General features: G+C 42.3%; 1 protein-coding gene across 3 annotated transcripts in view; it reads left to right on the top strand.

Annotated features, from left to right (window-relative positions):
* Positions 1–17533, top strand: part of LOC139446700 (filamin-A-like) — a 171354-nt gene that overhangs the window by 52184 nt on the left and 101637 nt on the right. Inside the window, exon 1 of one of the 3 annotated variants that reach the window (XM_071227973.1) lies at positions 14798–14894. The exons of the other annotated variants lie outside the window; for them this stretch is intronic. The gene's annotated coding sequence lies outside the window, so the exon portion shown is untranslated. Of the gene's footprint in view, positions 1–14797; positions 14895–17533 lie in introns of those variants that run through there. 3 annotated transcript variants of the gene reach the window in all.

Genomic DNA, 17533 nt, shown 5'->3' on the forward strand with positions numbered 1-17533 from the left:
TTCTATTCCCGACATCGGTACAATGAGTGAAGCCCGTTTCTGATGTCCCTCGACGTGATACTGCTGGAATATTGCTAAAAGCGGCGTAAAAGCATACTCACTCACTGATCGCAAGTGGATTGGAGTTGCGGTAACAATGTATTCCCGGTTGTGACTTAAAGCTACAACCATTGTCGATCAGTGATCCTTTGAGTCAATAGGGTGTGCTCTCTTCTATATGTCATTTACAGGTGTATTACATTTTACTGGCTGCAAAGTAACATAAGCATTTATGGAGATTATTAAATAGTCTCAACTAGTGTCAATTTTCTACATTAATGTAAGATACCTGCGTTTTCGCTGAAGTAGCACGACGTCATTTCGATGACGTCGATATAGTGGTTATGACGTCCGCCGTTCGTCACGCCGAAAACCCGGGTTCGATCCCCAACATGGTTCACTAAGTGTGATTTTTTTATGTAGCCCATCCTGATACACGTCTAAATAGTGTTGTAAGTGGCGTTAAACTCTACTCACTCACTCACTTGCATCACGATACCCAGACGGTAGTCCAACCTTACTGATACACATCTCCAACTGGATCAGTCGGTCGGTGTGACTGATGTGGCTGCTGCCGTTGCTGTAACTGATGTAGCTTCTGTCGTTGCTGTGACGGATGTATGTCCTGCAGATGCGGTGACTGATGTAGTTTCTGCAGTTGCCCACGCCATAATAACAGTTGTCCGCCCAGCACGCTGACACCTGGATTACCTGTGCTGGGATTTAGTAGAGTCAGCTGCCACACTGCCGATCTACTAACCTAAAAACTCGGTTTCTGGTCCATATCTAGGTGTTACCACAGACTTCAGAGGCGAACAGACGCGTCCTGGGCCGTCAGTGGAGTTGTCGCGGAAAACTATCTTTATGACGAAGAATTACGTTCAGGCGCTTAAAAAAATACACGTTCAAATTGCAATTGCATAATTAGAAATCAGCAGACTGCAATAAAAAAAACCTGTCATATGTCTGCAATGCACAAGGAATCGGCAACGTAAAACAATGAGAACGTCATCCAAAACAAAGGAACAGCATCATTATTCCGAGAGCACGCTGCCGAAAACATGGCAACAGCAGCAACAAAACACACAGACCTCAGCCTCCCAAACCAGGCATGCGCAGACCAAGAAGGAAGTTGACAGTCATGTCAGGATGATCAATAAACAGCGAGTAAATATACATCTTCAATATAGAATATTCTAGATGTGTATTGTTGTATCACAGCTGTAGGATGTAAATGTACTCGCTGTTTGCTTTTTGTTGCAGTCTGTCAGTTTTTTATTGGTTCGCCTGAATATTCCATCTATTTCACAGCGGCCTGGAAGTGTATCGAGTATGAACCAAACCAGTGGTTGAGTGGCAGGGTTCTTTGACACTCAATCAAACCGAACCGGCCTGCTCGATCTTTTTTCGTCGGTTAAAACGGGCAAGCATCTGGTACATTGGACCTCATCTTTTCAGGACTCCTTACGGGTCCATTATACAGGCTTAAGTTGGTATACCACGTGGTTATGGCGGCCATGTGGCACCACTCATGGTAGTGAGTGACTGTTTGAATATGGGTTTATGCCACTTTTAGCAATATTGGGAACACCAAACAATGGGTTTCGCACATGTACCCACTGGGGCATCAATCCCGGGCCTTAGGCGTGGCGAGCGAACGCTTTAACCATCTCCCAATGCCGCATGTCGTTTAAGGTGCCATCGGTGGTTATAATGACTTGTTCAGTGGACTACCAGTAGTCTGTCTTACAGACCCTGATACAAATATATATCAAATACAGCCCATGCAAGTCTATAATATTTGGAAAGACTAGAATACTGCAGTATCATTATGCAGTATCTGGAAATGAAGAGAGTCACTGGGCTCCCTTTTATTATATTTTTATTAAGGAAACTGAACAACTGTGTTTTTTCTGTACGATATGTTCATTTCAGAGACTAGATGTTAGTTTAGACTACCAGTGGCATAATAACATACTAGATTATATTATTATTCAGACAAAGAATATATTGGTCAAACTGTTGCTTGTCGAATATCGTATTTTTAGACGAATGACCATCTCATCACGACGACTGCAGTTGTTTTTAGCAGGCGAGTGGGACATCAATCATGACAGTGTAGTCAGTGTCTACGCGAGTGGTGCAGAGGTTTCAGCACTTACTGTGTAGACGACCTGGAAATACAGAGTTCAGTACCGACATCAATCTTTGGTATAGGTGCCTGGTGTTGTACTGACAGCCAGCATCACATCGACGTGCTGTAATTACTAACACTTGCCCAAACTCCAGTAGCTTGTGTTACAGCTATAAGTATCCCTGCCTCGAAGGATGCTCTGCCCATCTATACCCGACTGGCAACACGGCTAGCCACCGTGACCTTCGGGACGTTTGCTGCAGTCGGATTTCATCGCCGGTTTACAGCAGAGGAATTTCCCCGACACGAACACAAACGGGTGTCTGCTTGTTTCCATCGTATCATGTATAGTGCTATCCAGTGGATCTTCACATTTAAAGCATACCTTCAGATGTTGTACGGCGTACCAGCTGTGTTAGTTAGTATAGTCACCGTACAGTTAAACGAACGGCACCTCTAAGCCAGTCAGTTGGTGTTTCTGAGACTGAGACTGAGAATGAGAATGAGACTGAGTGAGTGTGACAAACATGTATACGTAGTCGAGCCGTGAAGATCCGGGTTGGAATAGGTCTTCAGCAACCCATGCTTGCCGTAAAAGGCGACTTTGCTTGTCGTAAGAGGCGACCAACGGGATTGGGTGGTCAGGCTCGCTGACTTGGTTCATGCATGTCATCAATCCCAATTGCGAGGATCGATGCTTATGGTATTAATCACTGGATTGTCTGGTTCAGACCCGATTATTTACAGACCTCCGCCATATAGCTGGAATATTGCTGTGTGGCGTTAATCAACAAACTAACCAACCAACAAGTCGCATATTTCAGCCATAATGCAACGTTACCATACGTTACGTATATACTGCAAAAGTAGTTCAAGAAAACCCGATTGTTTCATATTACCACATTTCATGACAGCTATGTGTGTGTGTGTGTGTGTGTGTGTGTGTGTGTGTGTGTGTGTGTGTGTGTGTGTGTGTGTGTGATGAAAATCATAACTTACACGTGGCATGAAAACCAAGTCCCTACGTGCTATCGATTGGGTTAGTGCAGGACCTACTGATGTCGTTCCTGTCGGCACCCAGAATAGGACATTCCATTATCAGAGGTTTGACATTAGGGGGAGTAGATTCAGTCACCCTGCCCTCTGGCACTACAGCTGTACACCTTTCTTTACGTAACATCCCCCCCCCCCCCCCCCCCTCCTCTTCCACTAAAGGTGAAACTATCTCGAGGAACAACCTGCCTTGGCCCAGATGAAATGTACTTTAACACATTTATCAACCCGACATCAGTTGGAAAATATTTCCTAAGATACTCTTCCTGCTGACATGAGATTAAATATGAGGCCACGACTCTCTTTTGACAGAACCATTCTGTAGGATTTATATATAATGCAACCGTAACTAACACCCATGCTATAGTTAGGCGTCATGCCAAAGGTATATCACAAGCGCAAATAGAAGACATATGTCGGTCTAGTCGCAAAACATGTTCATCTCACCCTATAAGCTGGCAAAGTGTAAAAGTCAACTTAATTAGGTCACGAGAGTAATAAATTATATTTGACAGGAAAAGCGAAATGTTGTATATAATGTTAATATTTTATCGTGTTGTTTGTTGGTTTGTTGTTTAACGCCACTCAGCAATATTCTAGCTGTTTGACGGCGGTCTGTAAATAATCGAATCTGGACCAGACAATCCAGTCATTGACATCATGAGCATCGATCTACACAATTGGGATACGATGACATGCATCAACCAAGTCAGCGAGCCTGACCACCCTATCCCGTTGGTCGCCTCTTACGACAAGCATAGTCGCCTTTTACGGCAAGCATGGTTTTCTGAAGACCTATTCCACCCCGGATCTTCACGGGTCAATTTATCATGTGTTTTCTATATAAATGCACATACAGTATGCACATTCATAATATACAATTTTATTTTGCCTTAAAGTCAGATTGACCAATCAGAGAGCAGAACTACCAACCCCAATATGAGCCCGTATACCGTCAGTAAAAATCCAAGATGGTTGTTACTGACCTTATATGAAACCGTATGCCGTCAGTAACAGCCATCTTGGATTTTCCAACACACACCTCACATATTTCACATGAACATTCTGGTACAGACATTCGTTATTCGACACTTTTTTGTGTTTTATATCATAACTGTGATGTGCAGGAACATTTATGTTTAACGAAATCACGTTTGTGACTTTATTCATAAAAAATAGAGAGTAGCCGACAAAGGAGGGCAGTTGAAGAGACCGAGGGTTTCTCCAAATGATAATGCCCTGAGAAATAATATTACCGTTATAATACCACGATATGTAATAATATCTATAATAATTTTAACAAGTGTTATTGAGGCGAATTACCGTCTCACACTGTCTTTGGGGTTCAGTGATGGAAAATATCGCATACAAGTAATTTGATATAATCAGTAAATACTTTATCTCCAAATTATTTTTCCTCATGAGATACCGTGTGTATCTTTCATTCTGAATGAGATCCGCCTGTTTCAGAATGGTGGGTTGAGTTCGAAAGTAAGTTCGAAACTGAACAAAATTAGTGAAAAATATTCAAGGACTTTAAATGACCCCACATGAAAGCCTGCGGGAGGGTTTGTTTGTTAAACGCCACTCTCAGGAATATTTCGATATGAAGGTGGTCTGTAAATATCTGCGTCTCAATAATGACACAATATTTACACATTTTTTAAAAACGAAATTATACGTTTTGTTAATATTTGTTTATAGGTACTGCTATATAATCACGTCCCATCCAGTTTGTTGATCACTTGCTAGATAATTGTACTAGTGTATGTACGAAATTATATAATATATTAAAATCTATGTAAATCATGTCTTTATTGATGCCGTAGACCTACGTTGGACGTGCACCTCTTGTGTGGTGTGAGGGTGTTCTCGTGGTGCAGGTGTACGGCATTACTAATGGCCTCATCGCACAGACACACGCTGCGCTGTACGGCCCGGGCGGTGCGGCTTCGTTACGACAACGGTGCACCCAGACAGAAAAGTAATTAACCAGATAAATTAGGAACGTTTGGTGAAAAAAAATGTGAATTAACATAGGAAAGGGGCAATGTTTCTTCCAAGAGTATGTCGTTGTATCTGGAGGTACACGCAGGCGTTACTGGAATACGGTGGTATCTGGATTTCAACGCAGTCGTTACTCGAATACCGTGATATCTGGATGTACACGCAGGCGTTACTCGAATACCGTGGTATTACCATTCTTTTGAAGGTTTCACAGATAATACAGCGTGTACAAATGCCATAACACCTTTATTCCGTAGGGGTTGAATTGAGTGGTCAAACAGGCGAACTGCGGTTGTTCCGGGTGACTTGATCGACTAAGGTGGGGTTAAATTGAGTGGTCAGACAGGTCAACTGCGGTTGTTCCGTGTTACTTGGCCAGCTTAGGTGGGGTTAAACTGAATGGTCAGACAGGCCAACTGCAGGGGGTTCGGGTGACTTGATCGACTAAGGTGGGGTTAAATTGAGTGGTCAGTCAGGCGAACTGCGGTTGTTCCGAGTGACTTGATCGACTAAGGTAGGGTTAAATTGAGTGGTCAGACAGGTCAACTGCGGTTGTTCCGTGTTACTTGGCCAGCTTAGGTGGGGTTAAACTGAATGGTCAGACAGGCCAACTGCAGGTGGGTTCGGGTGAGTTGGTCGACTAGCATGGGGGTGGATCGTCAATCTTGTTTGTGTGCCATCATTGCCCATGTACTGTCTGGTTCAGACTCGACCATCTTGCAGCTCCCCATGATGTAGTATGACTAGTGCAGACTGTACCGTTAAGCGGCATCCACTCACTCACTCACTCGCTCCCTCACTTCACTGAAGGCATCCGCCGCTTTCGCAAACCTTCTGACCCCTCTTTAAATATCCCGCAATGAAAACATGAGAACGACTTAATGGAATAGTTTCGTCATCTGCGTGTCAGATCGGTAGTTTGGCATGTGTCCCGTGTTTGAGAGAGTTGTGCAGTATATTTCCTATCACCACGACAACATATTCCACATATGTCAAAGTGTCATTCTGAACCTGCCTCTCCTAAAAGCCTCCATTACATAACAGACAAACTACTTCTGACGCAATCCAAGCATTCCGCAGTGCCCGTGACCCCAGCCGCCATGTTGTGACCTCGTTAATGGTGTGTATAAGTTGGAACGCACAAGATTCGTTTGGAATCAATGGCCAAACGAAAACAAATTGTATGAATAATCATTCCACGATAGCTTGTTTTTACCAAACCCAGTGACTGCCAAAGCCAACAAAGCTTAATTTACCACTTATTACATAAATAATATTAAATATCAGGCAAAATATTTGACACATGGTTGAAACTTGTAACTCCAAGAAAAAGTTATAAATTCATTTCTCTATAAATATCTTTATTGAGATAACACATGTGATATCAACTTGCACTTTACGTCTTTGATCAAACAACACCCGCCATTGCTACCTTAAAGTGATAGCGAGACTTCACCTAGGAATGTTTATATATTTTTTTAAATAAGGTTGCAACTTTGTTTCTGACTGCCCAACATCAAAAGGAGTACAGTTGGTTTCAGGCTTCTGGGGCCAGGTTTATTAATTACAGTGGACTAAACTCTCCTCTAATCACTTAAACCATCAGGCTTCTGAAACCTCAACCCCTTAATCCCTAATCCTTCTAAACCCATAAACCGTCATGTGCTAAATAAGTTTCAGTCAATTTGTCAAATATTCTGCCTGATATTTCAGTCCACAAAATAACTGAAAAATTCACTTTTTACAAACTGACTGAATTTACACACTGACATATATCTATACAGATGATTTGCATGTTAACACTAACTCTAAACTCTATCATGTAATGTTTCTCTCAACGCCATCTACCCGGCGGCATGTCACAAATACCTCTCTAGCCTGTCAAGGAAGGGGTGGGGGTTGGGGGTGTCACGTGTGATGCTCCAAAAGATGAAAGTGTCTCCTGCACACCAAACATTACCTACAAGTCCGTCTAGAACACTCTCCACGTGTATGCTAACCGCAAATCAGTGGCCCTCGCTAAGGCGTTCACGCTGAGTGGGAACAATGCCAGTTTGTGCAATTGCTCGGAACCCGAGCCCAGTGTGGAGAGTCGTCTTGATGGAGAAGACGGTCCGATAAGAGAGTGCTGAGTAAACAGTTATAACACAACTACGCCAGATCGCGGCTTTGCGGATTGTTGTCGTAGCTTTATAATGTTTTGTAATGATGTGATATGTTTTGGAGTGTACAAGTAAATGTGAGATGTGTCTAGCCGGGGCCGAGTTACACAAGGCCGTCTTGGCCCCAGACGACTGTAGTAAGTTTATGTTACAGAGAAGAGAACATCAACGGCCATGTACAAATAAACCCCGTTAATCAGGAAACCTCGCAATGCGGACGATTACTGTTACTACCCCTCCCCCGATATTTTTCTCTCTCAGACACACCCCCCCTCTCTCTCTCTCTTTCCCTAACTCCCAGATACATCCCTTCTCTCTTTCTCTCACACACTCTCTCTCTTTCTCTATCTTTCTCCCTCTCTCACGCACTCCCTATTTTTCTCTCCCTTTCTCTCTATCACACACACGCCGTGATATAACTGGAATACTGTTTAAAGCGGCGTTAAACCCAACTCACTCACTCTATCACACACACGCTCTCTCTCTCCCTCTCTCTCTGACACACTCCCTTTTCCTCTCTATCTCTGATATACAATTTACACCTACAATATATTAACACATTCACTATAACATATACACCTCCAGTATACTCACATACACTATAACATATAAACCTCCAGTATACTCACATACACTATAACATATACACCTCCAATATACTCACATACACTATAACATATACACTTCCAATATACTCATATACACTATAACATATACACCTCCAGTATACTCACATACACTATAACATATAAACCTCCAGTATACTCACATACACTATAACATATACACCTCCAGTATACTCACATACACTATTACATATACACCTCCAATATACTCACATACACTATAACATATACACCTCCAGTATACTCACATACACTATAACATATACACCTCCAGTATACTCACATACACTATAACATATACACCTCAAGTATACGCATATACACTATAACATATACAACTCCAGTATACTCACATACACTATAACATATACACCTCCAGTATACTCACATACACTATAACATATACACCTCCAGTATACTCACATACACTATAACATATACACCTCCAGTATACTCACATACACTATAACATATACACCTCCAGTATACTCACATACACTATAACATATACACCTCCAGTAGACTCACATACACTATAACATATACACCTCCAGTATACTCATATACACTATAACATATACACCTCCAGTATACTCACATACACTATAACATATACACCTCCAGTATACTCATATACACTGTAACATATACACCTCAAGTATACTCATATACACTATAACATATACAACTCCAGTATACTCACATACACTATAACATATACACCTCCAATATACTCACATACACTATAACATATACACCTCCAGTATACTCATATACACTGTAACATATACACCTCCAGTATACTCACATACACTATAACATATACACCTCCAGTATACTCACATACACTGTAACATATACACCTCCAGTATACTCACATACACTATAACATATACACCTCCAGTATACTCACATACACTGTAACATATACACCTCCAGTATACTCACATACCCTATAACATATACACCTCCAGTATACTCATATACACTATAACATATACACCTCCAGTATACTCACATACACTATAACATATACAACTCCAGTATACCCACATACACTATAACATATACAACTCCAGTATACTCACATACACTATAACATATACACCTCCAGTATACTCACATACACTATAACATATACACCTCCAGTATACTCACATACACTATAACAAATACACCTCCATTATACTCACATACACTATAACATATACACCTCCAGTATACTCATATTCACTATAACATATACACCTCCAGTATACTCACATACACTATTACATATACACCTCCAATATACTCACATACACTATAACATATACACCCCCAGTGTACTCACATACACTATAACATATACACCCCCAGTGTACTCACATACACTATAACATATACACCTCCAGTATACTCACATACACTATAACATATACACCTCCAATATACTCACATACACTATAACATATACAACTCCAGTACACCCAGATACACTATAAAATATACACCTCTATACACACCTAGGTCTGAAGAACGGGTAAATGTCATCACAACGTACAGAGTAGACCAGCTCGGCTACAGCCAATATTGTTACAAGGTAATATTTGGGTTAGGAAAACGACGGTGGTAATACAATCACGAAGTAACCTTACTTCATGTTCTATATAGACACACATTGTCAGAATAGTGTGAAAGGCAAGCAGATACAAGACATTGCAACGTGCAACGGGTAAATCCAGTTTTTGACATATTTTTCATCAATGTAATGTGTATGCAAAGAAACATAGTATTCAGGTGATCGGATTTGAAGTGAATAATCTGTTCTCGAAAATGCCTAAGAAATATCTATGTTTTACATATTACAAAAGAACATACATCGTCAAGTTGGGACAATATGCTGTTGCGAGTCCAAAACAATTTGGCTCCTGCTTAAAGGGTATTCTGTCTCAAACAAAAGTCAATCTCATGTGTAATATGTAGAAGCGTGGTGTTTGCTGGGCGAGTGTCAGGTTAGTCTTCAGGAATAGAAAACAAAAAGATGGCGTCATTGGATGTTTATAAGGTTAATTATAACACAACCTCAACGGTTAGTTAGAGCCGAGTGCACTGATTCAACAGAATATAAAGCGCCAAGTTTCATTTTGATTCAACGTATCAATCCTGTTCACCTGGTTGCCTGTACACGTTCAGAGCCACACCGGTGACTACAAGCTACCCCTCCTCCACGCTCCCTCCCTACAGGACAGTGTTGATGTGAGTCACCTAACCCCCCAAGCACCACCTAGGACAGTGTTGATGTGAGTCACCTAACCCCCCAAGCACCACCTAGGACAGTATTGATGTGACCAAACTAACCTCCAAACACCACCTAGGACAGTGTTGATGTGACCCACCTAACCAAGCACCACCAAGGACAGTATTGATGTGACCCAACTAACCCCCCAGGCACCACCTAGGACAGTGTTGATGTGACCAAACTTACCTCCAAACGCCACCCAGGACAGTATTGATGTGACCCACCTAACCAAGCACCACCAAGGACAGTATTGATGTGACCCAACTAACCCCCCAGGCACCACCTAGGACAGTGTTGATGTGACCAAACTTACCTCCAAACGCCACCCAGGACAGTATTGATGTGACCCACCTAACCAAGCACCACCAAGGACAGTATTGATGTGACCCAACTAACCCCCCAGGCACCACCTAGGACAGTGTTGATGTGACCAAACTTACCCCCAAACCCCACCCAGGACAGTATTGATGTGACCCACCTAACCCCCCAAGCACCACCTAGGACAGTGTTGATGTGACCAAACTAACATTCAAACACCACCTAGGACAGTATTGATGTGACCAAACTAACCTCCAAACACCACCCAGGACAGTATTGATGTGACCCAGCAAACCCCCCAGGCACCACCTAGGACAGTGTTGATGTGACCAAACTTACCCCCAAACCCCACCCAGGACAGTATTGATGTGACCCACCTAACCCCCCAAGCACCACCTAGGACAGTGTTGATGTGACCCACCTAATCCCCAAGGCACCAACTAGGACAGTGTTGATGTGACCAAACTAACATTCAAACACCACCTAGGACAGTATTGATGTGACCAAACTAACCTCCAAACACCACCCAGGACAGTATTGATGTGACCCAGCAAACCCCCAAGCACCACCCAGGACAGTATTGATGTGACCCACCTACCCCCCCCCCCCCCCCCCCCCCCCCAAGCACCACCTAGGACAGTGGTACTCCACCTATAACCCCTCAAGCCCCACTCATAGAGCTAACATGAACCTTGAGGGCAAATCTCCTCCAGCACATCTCTCCATCTGCTGTATGGAGGGGGTAGGCGCACAGATCCCGACGGGGGCAACAGTGGCAACAATACAACGTCTTAATCGTTGGTCTCCCGCGCCACAGTACGAGAGGTTCTAGATCGTCTTCCTGGTTACGCCCATCGTCTGAAGTGCAGAGCGAGATTCCTGGTGAAAAGAGATCAAAATATCAACGGGTGTGTTTAGTAAGAAAGAACAGAAGTATATTACCCAGACGTTGTATTTAGAGAACCCCCATACGCGGTGTTCACAGCGTGTCTGTTTCTCAGCGCACCTGGAGCAAGTGTGCGTCAGCTCCTATATGAAACATCAAGATCAAGGCGATCTATTGGCGAACGCTTAATGATAATATAACTACAAGAATTTGTTCATGGCCACGAAAACACCCTATTGGATCCGATTTGTCTCTATTAAATGATTTTTGTTTGATGCAGAATGTACATTTTTAATCAGTGCTTCAAGATTGTTCTCTTTTTTTTCCTCTAAAGGAGGAGTCAAACACATTTCTTTTTACTTAAAACAATCGTTTTATTATTTTCATGAAATTTGTTTTGCTTTTTGGGGACTTTTCGGAACAGATAATATTTTCAATACACACACGCACGCATGCACAAATGATCTGATGGCCTGTTCCTTCACATGTGGCCTTTAACTGAATGTTGATTGTCGGTGGCATTGTGTCAGTGGACAAAGGCGAAAATGTTGCCTTAATTACCCGTCATCACTACCCAGGATCACTAGTCGTGGGTTCGAATCCTTGATTGACTCCGATTATGATCCCCGGTTTGTCCGCACCCGTGCTCTTAGATTTCCCTAATGTATTAACACCTAAGACCTGCGTCACGTCTGGCTCTCCTCCAAACGGACACGCCGTGAGTCTGTTCAAGTGGCGTTATACCGAACTCACAACCCGTTACATTTGCTGCTCTGCCTTAAATGACGGTCAATCGGCAGCATACCAAGTGATCATGCAATCCACGAACATGACTTACATATATAGGTAACCGAACTCTGGAATAACACCACATGTTCCACACGTGTCCAGTACCGCACGTGGACTACTTATAAGCCTCTTAAATGGATAATACTAAAATAAACCGCTACACATGGCCCAGCACCCTGCGCTGAAAGCTATGGTGTAATTGTCATATTTAAATACATGTATATTCAATCACCAGCTATTATTGCAAGACTTATTTTTAATAAATGCACACCGAACCGCAATACCACATGTTAAATGCATTAGAACCACTTCAAACCCAACGGATCCTAATGGATACCAGTAACATTGCGGTAGGGAATACTGTATACACTACGCGTGGATGGGGGGTGGTGGCGGACACTAATGTCAGTGTATCTGCCATCGAATCCCGATCACCTCCCCCCAAGCCTGGCTAGACGCCGGCTGCCCCTTATCAGAGAACTAACAGTAAATCCAGGAGTCAATTTTCCTCTCTTGACTCACAACAACGACACGTGGACCTCCGGGCATGTAAACCACGTGAAGTAGTTGTGTAATTACTTACCAGTGCAATACTATGCCAAGTTGATTTATGTAATCGGCACTTGTGTCCATGAGTCAGAGACAATGTCATGGAATACACTGGAAGCAATCTGGAATTGTATACATTTATGCAATATACCGTGTTTCTTAATGCACATGGGGCGGTCGGGTAGCCTAGTGGTTAAAGCGTTCGCTCGTCACGCCGGGTTCGATTCCCGACATGGGTACAATGTGTGAAGCCCATTTCTGGTGTCCCCCGCCGTTATATTGCTGGAACATTGCTAAAAGCGGCGTAAAACCATACTCACCCACTCGCGTGGATTGTTATTCATGCTATCAGCCACCGGGTGTCTTTACAGGCCGTTGTCTTTGTAAAACTCGAATATTGTTGCATGGCATCGTCGTAAAGGACAACTCACTCACTCACTCGTCAGATCACGGCGATAGATCTCCCCGTCGTTATAGCTGCACATTCCTATCGGCTAAAACCCCTATTCACTCAATCACCCCACGTACGCAAGCAAGCACGCACTCACTCACTCACTCACATACAGACGGGAAGACTGTAAGAATTCTTAAACCATTCGTATTTACACATGTAGGTTTTCATCTATTGAAAATAGGATGATTCTTAACATCGATCATGGGTTTAGCATTTGTTAATTGAACAATAGTAGCAGAACATCTACTACGAGAGTCAACCTGACATACGACACCTGCGACACAATCTCAGTATTGATAGAGTGAGTGAGTCAGGCCGACGCAGATGTAGACAGTACTTCTGTCGTATCACGACGTGCCAACCTAGTGTGTCAGAAACACCTCTCATGCAAGTCTTAGACGGTTCTGCGGTTGGTCTTCAGCCAGTTGTGTGACACCCACAAGCACTGGTATATGACAAACCAAGAAGTATGATAATCAGTGCGAATATGGGAGACGGGCCCAGCGGAAGATGGTACGGCGGAGGGACTCAATTATATGTCCACTATCGAGGAACCAGGAAACTGTTTCATGTCAGATAATAATAATCTTATAGAAGCCATACTTCAACTGTTTAGACCTGATGCCAGGATTTCGCGCTTGTGTTGCCTACAGATTATTGTTTTATTTTTTTAATATATACAATTTGGATACCGACAAGCTTTAACAAAATTTATTATCTACATTATAAATGCAATAAAAATCAAATTTACTGTAAACTACGTTTATAACGAACACGCTTATAACGAACTGACGGATATAGCGAACTTACTTTTTTGTTCCCGACTATTTGTTGCAGTTATGTTGTATATATGCTTATAACGAACTACGGTTATAACGAACTAAAATTAGTGGTCCCCTTGAGTTCGTTATATCCGTAGTTTGCTGTACTTTATTTTGTTCAAAATGAGAGCGAAATTATTGTTTTTCATGGTCGGAGTTTTTTGGCAAGAGCTCGTGTAGGTATGTCAAGAGACATGAGGAGGCGGATGTGTTGATGGAGTGGTTGTCTAGCGGGGTGGGGCAAGCGGAGACGTCATTGTTGTAGAAGTAGTCGTACATGTTGAAGTTTCTATTTATAGTATTAATCACTTGTTTTATTTCAGCAATGGTGCTATGGGCGTATTTAGATATTAATGTCAAGGGGCCATGTATTTCTATTAAAAGATGATTTTCGAGTATTCGAGGACTGCAGGAGTGTGTACCATGTTCTTTTTTTCATAAGAACATAGCCAATATAATGAATATTGAATGAAAGATCTGGGTTCTTCCAGATTAATACAAATACTCTGTTGTATACCGTCCTGAGGCTGTGGTGTTGTCACCCTAGGCGCGGCTACAGCGACGGCAGTGTCACCTCCGTACATGAAGTAGGGGTGGGGGCGTCTCGACATCCGCAACACCAGTTTTGGAATGATCTGGGCTGGGTTCGGGAAATAGTTGAATTTATGTTTTAAGATTTGGTGATCCAGTTTGTCCGTGCGCGGATGTTAGCTTCTCGCGTCGCATTCTTCAACTTAGTTGTCTGTTACAGGGAAGTTTACTGGACGGGAGTGCGGTAAGTGTCCATGTCAGTTCTCAGCTTGACAAACTAATGAACGATTTAGAGATGGAAGCTGGTTCTTAATATACATCGTAGCCTCCTTCTTTTGAAATGTGAAGCAGGTCTCAATATCCTAGCCTCCTTCTTTTGAAATGTGAAGCAGGTCTCAATACCGTAACCTCCTTCTTTTGAAATGTGAAGCAGGTCTCAATATCCTAGCCTCCTTCTTTTGAAATGTGAAGCAGGTCTCAATACCGTAACCTCCTTCTTTTGAAATGTGAAGCAGGTCTCAATATCGTAGCCTCCTTCTTTTGAAATGTGAAGCAGGTCTCAATATCGTAGCCTCTTTCTTTTGAAATGTGAAGCAGGTCTTAATGTCGTAGCCATTCTTCTTTTGAAATGTGAAGCAGGTCTCAATATCGTAGCCTCCTTCTTTTGAAATGTAAAGCAAGGCTCAATATGGCAGCCTTCTTCTTTTGAAATGTGAAGCAGGTCTCAATATCGTAGCCTCCTTTTTTTGAAATGTGAAGCGGGTCTCAATATCGTAGCCTCCTTCTTTTGAAATGTGAAGCAGGTTTGTTTTGAAATGTGAAGCAGGTCTTAATGTCGTAGCCTCCTTCTTTTGAAATGTGAAGCAGGTCTCAATATCGTAGCGTTCTTCTTTTGAAATGTGAAGTAGGTCGCAATATCGTAGCCTCCTTCTTTTGAAATGTAAAGCAAGGCTGAATATGGCAGCCTTCTTCTTTTGAAATGTAAAGCAGGTCTCAATATCGTAGCCTCCTTCTTTTGAAATGGGAAGCAGGTCTCAATATCGTAGCCTCCTTCTTTTGAAATGGGAAGCAGGTCTCAATATCGAAGCCTCCTTCTTTTGAAATGTATCCTCGTAGCCTCGTCATGTTTGAAATATGAAGCAGGTCTCAATATCGTAGCCTCGTCATATGTTTGAATTATGAAGCTGAATCTTAGCAATGTGGTTTCCTTAGCAGCAGGATACAAGTCATGCAGTATATCCCCTTGACTTTCATTAGTGCCATACTTTATTGTAAGGCGTTGTTTGACTATATAGGACCAACTTCGGTCGCTGTGACCTAGCGCTGCCATATTCCGAGTAGTTCCGCGTATAAGAAGTCTGGTCCAAGTCTGTATCACAGTCCCTGAACCATTATTTGCCCATCCGCCCAGCCCTAGTTGTAATGCAAACGCCCTAAATATAGCACGTCTAGATTTTCCTCAGGTTCTGAAACTCCCATCTCACTGGGGCTCATTTTCAATTTTAATTTAGTTATTTGTTGCTATGAAAATTTTATACTTTCCGAGACTATGAGTGAGTCTATCTGGTTCATATAGGAACGTGATTAGTCCTGATGTACGAGGGTGATAACTTGTGAGCAAACGTTATATTTGACCTCCATAAGCGCGGGCCTTTATACGGACCTATATAGGTCAGTGGTATGGTGTGTCGGCATAGAGAGACAATCACTCAATTTGTTCAGATGGGTTTAGTTTCTGAAGTCGTCTCAAACCATACCTGTCTCCCTGGCATGTCTGTCTGCTGTTCTCTGTGCACGAGTGGCCCAGCGGAGCAGCACACGGGATTGTGTTAATTATCCGTGTCGTGTTAAGCCGTTAGGGTTTTGAATCCCAGAGTCACCACGAGTATGACACTTGGTCTTTGAGTCTCTGCGACCATGGGTATTACCAAAGTACTTCACGCCTTCTCCACATTAAGCTGACACAAAGGGGGACACGAAGGTCGACACAAAGGTAGACAAAGGTAGACACTAAGGTAGACACAAGGGTAGACAAAAAGGCTGACACAAGGGTAGACACAAAGGTAGACAAAAAGATAGACAAAGGTAGATAAAAAGGTTGACAGAAAGGTAGACAAAAAGGTAGACAAAGGTAGACACAAAGGAAGACAAAGGTTGACAAAAAGGTTGACAAAAAGGTAGACACAAAGGTAGACACAAAGGTAGATACAAAGGCAGATACAAAGGTAGATACAAAGGTAGATACAAAGGTAGATACAAAAGTAGACACAAAGGTAGATACAAAGGTAGATACAAAGGTAGATACAAAAGTAGACACAAAGGTAGATACAAAGGTAGATACAAAGGTAGACACAAAGGTAGATACAAAGGTAGATACAAAGGTAGATACAAAGGTAGACACAAAGGTAGATACAAAGGTAGATACAAAAGTAGACACAAAGGTAGATACAAAGGTAGATACAAAAGTAGACACAAAGGTAGATACAAAGGTAGATACAAAGGTAGATACAAAAGTAGACACAAAGGTAGATACAAAGGTAGATACAAAGGTAGACACAAAGGTAGTTTCAAAGGTAGACAAAAGGTAGATACAAAAGTAGATACAAAGAAAGACAAAAAGGTAGGTACAAAGGTAGACACAAAAGCAGGTATAAAGGTCGACACCAAGGTAGACACAAAGGTAGATACAAAATAAGACACCAAGGTAGACACAAAGGTAGACAAAAGGTAGATAAAAAGGTAGACACAAAAATATACACAAATGTACACATCGTGTGTCGATGAAGAGAACCGTATTTCGAAAGTCAATCAGCTCTCCAGAAGCACCGTCAGAAAACACTTTAATTTTTCTTCCAGACCCTTTACACACTTTCAGTGATATAT

Source organism: Haliotis cracherodii, unplaced genomic scaffold (assembly GCF_022045235.1).
Source record: "Haliotis cracherodii isolate W230 unplaced genomic scaffold, xgHalCrac1.p SCAF_6, whole genome shotgun sequence".
Lineage (NCBI taxonomy): Eukaryota > Metazoa > Mollusca > Gastropoda > Lepetellida > Haliotidae > Haliotis > Haliotis cracherodii.